Below are 10,007 nucleotides of genomic sequence, written 5' to 3'. Positions count from 1 at the left end.
ATCGTAGTCAACCCCTTGAACTTGCCAATAACCCTTAGCGACAAGCCGAGCCTTATAGATGGTTACATTACCATCCGCGTTTGTCTTCTTTTTAAAGATCCATTTATTTTCTATGGCTCGCCGATCATCGGGCAAGTCTATCAAAGTCCATACTTCGTTTTCATACATGGATCCTTTCTCAGATTTCATGGCTTCGAGCCATTTGTCGGAATCCGGGCCCGCCATCGCTTCTTCATAGTTCGAAGGTTCACCATTGTCTAACAACATGATTTCCAGGACAGGGTTGCCGTACCACTCTAGTGCGGAACGTGTCCTTGTGGACCTATGAAGTTCAGTAGCAACTTGATCTGAAGTTTCATGATCATCATCATTAACTTCCTCTCTAGTCGGTGCAGGCACCACAAAAACATTTTCTTGAGCTGCGCTACTCTCTGGTTCACGATGCAATACTTCATCAAGTTCTACTTTCCTCCCACTTACTTCTTTTGAGAGAAACTCTTTCTCTAGAAAGGATCCATTCTTGGCAACAAAGATCTTGCCTTCGGATCTGAGGTATAAGGTATACCCAATAGTTTCCTTAGGGTATCCTATGAAGACGCATTTTTCCAATTTGGGTTTGAGCTTTTCAGGTTGAAGTTTCTTGACATAAGCATCGCATCCCCAAACTTTCAGAAATGGCAACTTATGTTTCTTCCAAAACCACAATTCATACGGTGTCGTCTCAACGGATTTCGACGGAGCCCTTATTTAAAGTGAATGCGGCAGTCTCTATAGCATAACCCCAAAATGATAGCGGTAGATCAGTAGGAGACATCATAGATCGCACCATATCCAATAGAGTGCGATTACGATGTTCGGACACACCATTACGCTGAGGTGTTCCAGGCGACATGAGTTGTGAAACAATTCCACATTTCCTTAAGTGTGTGCCAAATTCGTGACTCAAATATTCTCCCCCACGATCTGTTCGTAAGAACTTGATTTTCCTATCACGTTGATTCTCAACCTCAATCTGAAATTCCTTGAACTTTTCAAAGGTCTCAGACTTGTGTTTCATTAAGTAGACATACCCATATCTACTTAAGTCATCAGTGAGGGTGAGAACATGACGATAACCACCGCGAGACTCAACACTAATTGGACCGCACACATCAGTATGTATGATTTCCAATAAGTTGGTTGCTCACTCCATTGTTCCGGAGAATGGAGTCTTGGTCATTTTGCCCATGAGGCATGGTTCGCACGTGTCAAATGATTCATAATCAAGAGACTCCAAAAGTCCATCTGCATGGAGTTTCTTCATGCGTTTGACACCAATGTGACCAAGGCGGCAGTGCCACAAGTATGTGGGACTATCATTATCAACCTTACATCTTTTGGCATTCACACTATGAATATGTGTAACATCACGTTCGAGATTCAATAAGAATAAACCATTGACCAGCGGGCATGACCATAAAACATGTCTCTCATATGAATAGAACAACCATTATTCTCAGATTTAAATGAGTAGCCATCTCGCATTAAACGAGATCCACATACAATGTTCATGCTCAAAGCTGTTACTAAATAACAATTATTGAGGTTTAAAACTAATCTCGTAGGTAAATGTAGAGGTAGCGTGCCGACGGCGATCACATCGACCTTGGAACCATTCCCGACGCACATCGTCACCTCGTCCTTCACCAGTCTCCGCTTATTCTGCAGCTCCTATTTTGAGTTACAAATATGAGCAACTGCACTGGTATCAAATACCCAGGAGCTACAACGAGCGCTGGTTAGGTACACATCAAAAACATGTATATCACATATACCTTTGGTATTGCTGGCCTTCTTATCCTCTAAGTACTTGGGGTAGTTCCGCTTCTAGTGACCGTTTCCCTTGCAATAAAAACACTCAGTCTCAGGCTTGGGTCCATGCTTTGGCTTCTTCCCGGAAACTGGCTAACCGGGCGCGGCAACTCCCTTGCCGTCCTTCTTGAAGTTCTTCTTACCCTTACCTTTCTTAAACTTAGTGGTTTTATTCACCATCAACACTTGATGTTCCTTTTTGATCTCCACCTCCGCTGATTTCAGCATTGAATATACCTCAGGAATGGTCTTTTCCATCCCCTACATATTGAAGTTCATCACAAAGCTCTTGTATCTAGGTGGGAGCGACTGAAGGATTCTGTCAACGACCGCATCATCCGGGAGATTAACTCCCAGCTGAGATAAGCGGTTGTGCAACCCAGACATTTTGAGTATGTGCTCGCTGACAGAACTATTCTCCTCCATCTTACAACTGTAGAACTTGTCGGATACTTCATATCTCTCGACCCGGCCATGAGCTTGGAAAACCATTTTTAGCTCTCGGAACAGCTCATATGCTCCGTGCTGCTCAAAACGCTTTTGGAGCCCCGGTTCTAAGCTGTAATGCATGCCGCACTGTACCAGGGAGTAATCATCACTACGCGACTGCCAGGCGTTCGTAACGTCTTGAGTTGCTGGGAAAACAGGTGCTTCACCTAGCGGTGCATCAAGGTCATATGCTTTCTTGGCAGCTATGAGGATAATCCTCAGGTTATGGACCCAGTCCGTGTAGTTTCTGCCATCGTCTTTCAACTTGGTTTTCTCTAGGAACGCGTTGAAGTTGAGGGCAACATTAGCGTGGGCCATTTGATCTACAAGACATATTGCAAAGTTTTAGACTATGTTCAGGAGAATTAAGTTCATCTAATCAAATTATTTAATGAACTCCCACTCAGATAGACATCCCTCTAGTCATCTAAGTGATACATGATCTGAGTCAACTAGGTCGTGTCCGATCATCACGTGAGACGGGCTAGTCATCATCGGTGAACATCTTCATGTTGATCGTATCTTCTATACGACTCATGTTCGACCTTTCGCTCTTCCGTGTTCCGAGGCCATGTCTGTACATGCTAGGCTCGTCAAGTCAACCTACACTACAAAAAATACACTTCCGTGATGATACGTGTTTGTCACAGTAGGTCGCTTTTTTTGTCATGCATGTACATCCATGACAAATTTTTGACAGAATCAAGATAGTCATACTTGTGCTGTCGTAGAAGTGTTCCATGACATTACCAAAATTATCATCACGGAAGTGTCCACTTCCATGACGATAAATCGCGCGTCACAGAAGTGCTTTCGTCAAGGGTGACCGACACGTGGCATCCACCGTAACGGAACGCCGTTAAGCTATCAGGTCGGGTTTTGGATCCGATAACCCGTTAACAGCCCCGACCAATGGGAAATTTCCACATGTAAAATTCTTATTGGCCGGACGAAACAAGTGTCAGCTCGTCAGTGGGTCAGATAGGCGCCTATGATACGTCGACATGTGGCATGACCCAACAGAGGCCCATTCCTGTGAAAAGGCCGGCCCGTTTGACTTGGTCAAAAGGTGGCGGGCCGGCCTATGTAAAGCCTGTTAACAACCTGTTCGCATATAGCCCATTTACAGCCCGCTAACCCAAGGCCCGTTACGCCCTATCCGAATTAGGCCCAGTAGCGTCATCTGGGCCATCCAATATGATTCCAACCCGTTTTCACTTCTGGCCCATGTATGGCCCATGACGTCTTTCGGCCCATATGAGGCCCTATCTAACTCTTGGCCTATTAACGGCCCGTGGTGAAACTGGCCCGTAATGAACAGTGTATCACTTTACACCCATTAACGGCCCGTGGTGAAACTGGCCCGTAATGAACAGTGTATCACTTTATACCCATTAACGGCCCGTTATTCCGTTGGGCCGTTTCCAGCCCATGTTATCTTTCGGCCTTCTCAGAGCCCATTTATTCTTGGGCTCATTTCCAGCATTCATTTACTTACGGCCCGTTACTGTCATTTTCTGCTTGTGGGCCAAATTCAGCCCGTGGTTACAGTCGGCCCGTTTGTGGTCCGTTAATACGTTGGGCCGTTTTCATAGCGTCATCAAATACGGCCTATTAACGATGGCCCGTTACGGTCGGCCCATGAACGGACGATTCCAACTCTAGCCCATTTACGGCCATAATGCGGCCTATTATTGGCCCATGTTTGGCCAATCGATCATACAGCCCATATAAGGCCCATTGATGATACGGCCCGTAGAAGGCCCATTGTTTCTACGGCCCGTAGGGCCTACTATTTCTACGGCCCGTCGAAGGCCCACTATTTCTACGGTCCGTAGGAGGCCCAGTGTCACTACAGTAAATATTAGCCCATGGTTATTGTGGCCAAGTTTTAAAAAATAGGTTATTACAGACACTAGTTAACCGCGGAAAAATAACTGCAGTGACTACAAGCAAACAAATAAACAAGACAACAAGTAAATAAATAAGCAAGCAACTAACGCTAGGCTATCACGGCTATTACACATATTACATCCACTGGGCATCAAAGTTCGCCACCAGTGCAAATATAGGGAACAAAGCAGCATATCATATACACTGGCCGTCAAAATTGCCCACCAGTGCAAATAAACGCGGCAGCAAAACAAGAGCATAACTGAAACAACTTCAGAAGAGCTCAAGAAACGTTATCCTGGGTATCCACCATGCTGGCAATAAGCTTAGCAAGATGATTAGCTTTGTCCTGTTTGGCACTAAAATCCTCCAACGCTTGCTGTTGCACCAGAAAGTATGCATCTAAATGCTCCAGGGACTTCCGCAGTCCTTCCGCTTCTTGTCGCAGCACAGCTGATCGATGTCTTTCAGCTTGTAGTTGAGACTCAAGAAACTGAACCGATTCAGACAATGAGTTTGAATAGCTTGTGCAAGCGGTAGTGGCCAGTGACTCCAACACTAAACCAAGACAGGATGTGTCACTATCCTGAACCTTATCTGCATTACTTCCTTTACCGTTGCTTAATAAGGCACTCTTCCCCAATATTCTGTCAGCATTCTAAAAGAAGAAACAAGCAGACACATAACAAGTTTAGCATGTACTAGTATATGAAACTCATTTCGGTGAACCAGTTCATTAGTAAGGTGGACAGTATTAAACTACCAAGTCTTCTATTGCCAAGTACTAGTACATAATAAAAGCATCAAACAAACATATATCTATGTCCTATGGTAGCAATGGAATCTTTAAATTAGAACAGTTGTTCTTCAGGTTTAGGCACTTGTTCTACATGAACAGAGTACAGTAAGATGCAAGAATATAATACTTAAAAATAGAAAATGAGCTCATAGACCTTACCACATTCTTGGTTCAGGACCAGTATAGAACAAGGCATTCCCAGTCATCGTCCAGTAAATGTGTCTCAGGAGAACGTAAGGGAATTTGATGAGTTTCTTTGCCGGTGAAGTATGTTTTCTTCAGGTAATTCCGATACTGCCACCAAGCATTCTTGAAGATAGCACAGGTACTAGCACAGGTTACCTCATCCTGAGTTTCCAAATCAGTCCTTCTCTATAGAGAAAAATGGGAAAAAATTTGTTGTATCATAACCATCATGGAGGATGTATGGGACGAAGCAAAGTAATTGCCATGAATAACATTACTTACACATAACTCCTGGACAAACACCTGCAACTGGCATTTTGCTTCATCTTCAGTATAATATTTGTAAGATGGGAAGATACGCACATACGATTTAACAACATCAAATGCGATAGATGCTAAACTACGACTAGCTGGTTGTGCTTCCTCCACAGGAATAGGTGTAATAACTGGTGGAGTTGGGGTTCGCCGTGATAGTACTGCCCTTTGGGCACTGGAGCTGCCTTACTAACTGCTCTTGTTTGGGATCTCTGTGGTGGAGATGGTGCTGTGTCAACAGGAACTGGGTTACTATCGCTGGGGTTGGGGTTAGATTGGGTGAAGCTGGTTCTCTGTCCATCGTAGTAGGGGTACAATCTGCGAGAGTTTGGGTTATGTGTGGAAGGGCTGGTTCTTGTGCATGTACAACCGGGGTGCTATCTCCACCAAGAGGTAGCACTGTTTTATTTGAAGACCGTGTTTTTAGTCCACTAGATACTGGCATCACCCGCTCCAATTCAAATGGCTGATAAACAGGAAACATAGTTGAATGTACATACATTGTATGAGAGACAGATGCAATAGATAGTGTGGAAAAAAGAGGGCATGAAATAGTTGACATGTATATCGTTTAACTAAAACGGATATGAAAGCATAAGTGCTCCCTGGGTGGTTTTGGTAATTAATGTCAACATATCTCTTGTTGGACTAACACTTTTACCTAGTATGTTTCAGATAAGTTCAACAATGGAGTGGCATGGACTAGAGGATGTGGAGCCCCTTCAAGATGCTAAGGACAAAGGGCTCAAGCTTCAAGATCAAGACTCTGCATTTTCTATTTTAGTGATCCAAGATCACATTGAGTCTATAGGAAAGCTAATACTATTAAGAAGGGATGAGGTGTCGCTTAATGGCTTGCTTGCTCAAAGTGCTTAGTGATATGCTCCAAAGCCCTCAACCACTTTCTCACTTCCAAATATGTCCCACACCAAATATCCAACTCGGCCCCACCGATTCTTTCTCTCCGGAGCCACCGAGTTAAGTTGACATAGCCACTGCCAGAAACCCTAATCAGTTCGGTCTCACCGATGGGATCTCGGTCTCACCGAGATGGGCTTGCAAACTCTCTGTTACCTGTTGCAATATTTTCGGTCCCACCGAGATATGCAATCGGCCCCACCGAGTTTGCTTGTCCAACTCTCTGTTTCACTTATTACCCAAATCGGTCCCACCGAGTTTGAGTAATCAGTCAAACCGAGTTTTGGATTTACCCTAACCCTAGCACATCAGTCCGACCGAGTTGATCCAGTCGGTCCCACCGAAAACCCTAATGGTCACTAGGTTTGCTGAATCGGTCCGACCAAGTTTAATCATTCGGTCCCACCGAGTTTGGCAAATTGTGTGTAACGGTTAGATTTTGTGTGGAGGCTATATATACCCCTCCACCCACTCTTCATTCGGGGAGAGAGCCATCAGAACATACCTACACTTCCAATACACATTTTCTGAGAGGGAACCACCTACACTTGTGTTGAGGTCAAGATATTCCATTCCAACCATATGAGTCTTGATCTCTAGCCTTCCCCAAGTTGCTTTCCACTCAAATCTTCTTTCCACCAAATCCAAATCCTGTGAGAGAGAGTTTAGTGTTGGGGAGACTATCATTTGAAGCACACACTACTAGGAAAAGTCCTACTAATGGCGCACCAGTTTTGCCTACTAATGGCGCATCACCGGTGCGCCATTACTAGCACGCCACTAGTAATTTTTACTAATGGCGCACCACTGGTGCGCCATTAGGATAGGCCATGGTGCGCCATTAGTATAGGCCACTGGTGCGCCATTAGTATAGACCACGGTGCGCCATTAGCATTTTTGAATTTTGAAGGCGGGAAAATAGTAGTGGCGCACCATCTAATCCCCACCGTGCGCCATTGCTATTTTTGAATTTTGAATTTGGATCTGGATCGCGATTTTTTTGCCCATTTTTTGCTCGTTTTTTTGCTCATTTTTTTTGCACGATATTATTTCAAATTTTGTTCCCGTTTTTGGATCTTGTACGTTCTTTTGCCGTGTTCTTTTGCCGGAGAGGAGTTCGTCAGAGAGGAGGAGGAGGTGACCGGAGAGGCGCTCACCTACATCGCCGGAGAGGAGGAGGAGGTCGCCGGAGAGGAGTTCACCGGAGCATCAGAGAGGAGGAAGGAGAAACCATGAGGGGATGGGAGGAGAGGAGGGAGGAGGAGCTCACCGGAGAGGAGGGAGGAGGAGCTCACCGGAGATGAGGGAGGAGGAGCTCATCGGAGAGGAGGGAGGAGGAGCTCACCAGAGAGGAGGGAGGAGGAGCTCACCGGAGAGGAGGGAGGAGAAATCATGAGGGGAGGGGAGGAGAGGAGGGAGGAGGAGGTCGCCGGAGAGGAGGAGGAGGTCGCCGGAGAGGAGGAGGAGGAGGTCGCCGGAGAGAAGGAGGGTAGTATGGTGGAGGAGAGAAGGGAAGATGGAGTGGAGGAGAGGAGAGGAGGAGATGGAGTGGAGGAGGTGCGCCCAGCCATATATACGACATAGTAATGGCGCACCGTGGGCAGGTGCGCCATTACTAACTTTTTTTTTATTTTTTTGATTTATTTTGAATTTTGAAGGTGGGAAGATACTAATGGCGCACCATGGGCAGGTGCGCCATTAGTAACTTTTTTTTTATTTTTTTGACTTATTTTGAATTTTGAAGGCGGGAAGATACTAATGGCGCACCATGGGCAGGTGCGCCATTAGTAACTTTTTTTTATTTTGTTGACTTATTTTGAATTTTGAAGGCGGGAAGATACTAATGGCGCACCATGGGCAGGTGTGCCATTAGTAAGTTTGAATTTTTTGAATTTTTTTGCCTCTCCAGATCTTAAAAGCCCCGTATCTTTTTTTTGTTAGGTTTTTGAGGATTTTGAAAATGTTTAACGGGGTTCCCCCTATTAAATTCCGATGTAACTTTTCGAGTAGATGATTTTTCATATAAAAAACTTTTTCATCCGAGTTCGTACGCAAAAGTTATGCCCATTTTTACAAATTCTCGAGAGATTTTGCAAAAAAGTCGAAAATTCATGTTTGTAAATTTTGCTAACAACTAGACCACATATCACATGGGAATCTTATTTTCTTTTATTTTTTTGACATTTCTATCATTTTCTTTTTTTTGAAACTGAAAAGGCGGTCCACAGGGGGGGGTGCATTCGGGCGAATGTTTGGGACAAGTTACTAATGGCGCACCGTGGCATGGTGCGCCATTACTAGTCCAACTAGTAATGGTGCACCACTCCCACGGTGCGCCAGTAGTAGTTTTGAAAAAAAATTAAAAAAATTTACTAATGGCGCACCGTGGATATGGTGCGCCATTACTAGTTCAACTAGTAATGGCGCACCACTCCCACGGTGCGCCATTAGTAATTTTGAAAAAATTAAAAAAAAATTTACTAATGGCGCACCGTGGATGTGGTGCGCCATTAGTGTCTACCACATTAATGGCGCACCAACACATGGTGCGCCATTAGTATATAGTAATGGCGCACCACATGTCTGGTGCGCCATTAGTGTCAATTCCATCTATAGCCCTTTTCCTAGTAGTGACAAGAGCAAGGAGTTCATCATCAACACACCATTTGTTACTTCTTGGAGAGTGGTGTCTCCTAGATTGGCTAGGTGTCACTTGGGAGCCTCCGACAAGATTGTGGAGTTGAATCAAGGAGTTTGTAAGGGCAAGGAGATCGCCTACTTCGTGAAGATCTACCGCTAGTGAGGCAATTCCTTTGTGGGCGATGGCCGTGATGGAATAGACAAGGTTGCTTCTTCGTGGACCCTTCGTGGGTGGAGCCCTCCGTGGACACGCGCAACCGTTACCCTCCGTAGGTTGAAGTCTCCATCAACATGGATGTACGATAGCACCACCTATCGGAACCACGACAAAAACATCCGTGTCTCCAATTGCGTTTGAATACTCTAAACTCTTCTCTTACATTCTTGCAAGTTGCATGCTTTACTTTCCACTGCTCATATACTCATTGCATGCTTGCTTGATATATATTGTGTTTGTTAAACTTGTGCTTAAACTCCACTTAAACTTAAGAATATTAAAAACTGCAACTTTTGGCACTTAGTGTCTAATCACCCCCCCTCTAGACACTTCTTCTCGATCCTTTCAATTGGTATCAGAGCTTTGGTCTCCATTGCCTTGGTTTAAACACCATTGGAGGAAGATGGATGAGTCTACTTTGGGGAGTCTTAGACATAGAGTGCCTATTCTTGATGGAGAATATTTTCATGAGTGGAAAAATGAAATGCTTGAGATTTTCAATGAATATCATTTGAACAAGTACATTACTAGCCCTTGTGCACCTCATGTTGATCCCATGCATCCTACCCTTGATGAGTCAATTGACATGATTCGCAATCTTAGAACTGTTAATCTTGTCACTAGAGGCTTGCCTAGAAACTTGATTGGATGTTTGCCTACTCTTAAGTGTGCCTACACCATATGGAAATTTCTTGAGGA

Source organism: Triticum urartu, chromosome 1A (genome assembly GCF_056163025.1).
Source record: "Triticum urartu cultivar PI428250 chromosome 1A, HENAU_Tu73, whole genome shotgun sequence".
NCBI lineage: Eukaryota > Viridiplantae > Streptophyta > Magnoliopsida > Poales > Poaceae > Triticum > Triticum urartu.
The sequence above is the reverse complement of the archived record's forward strand: the minus strand, read 5'-3'. Positions refer to the sequence as shown.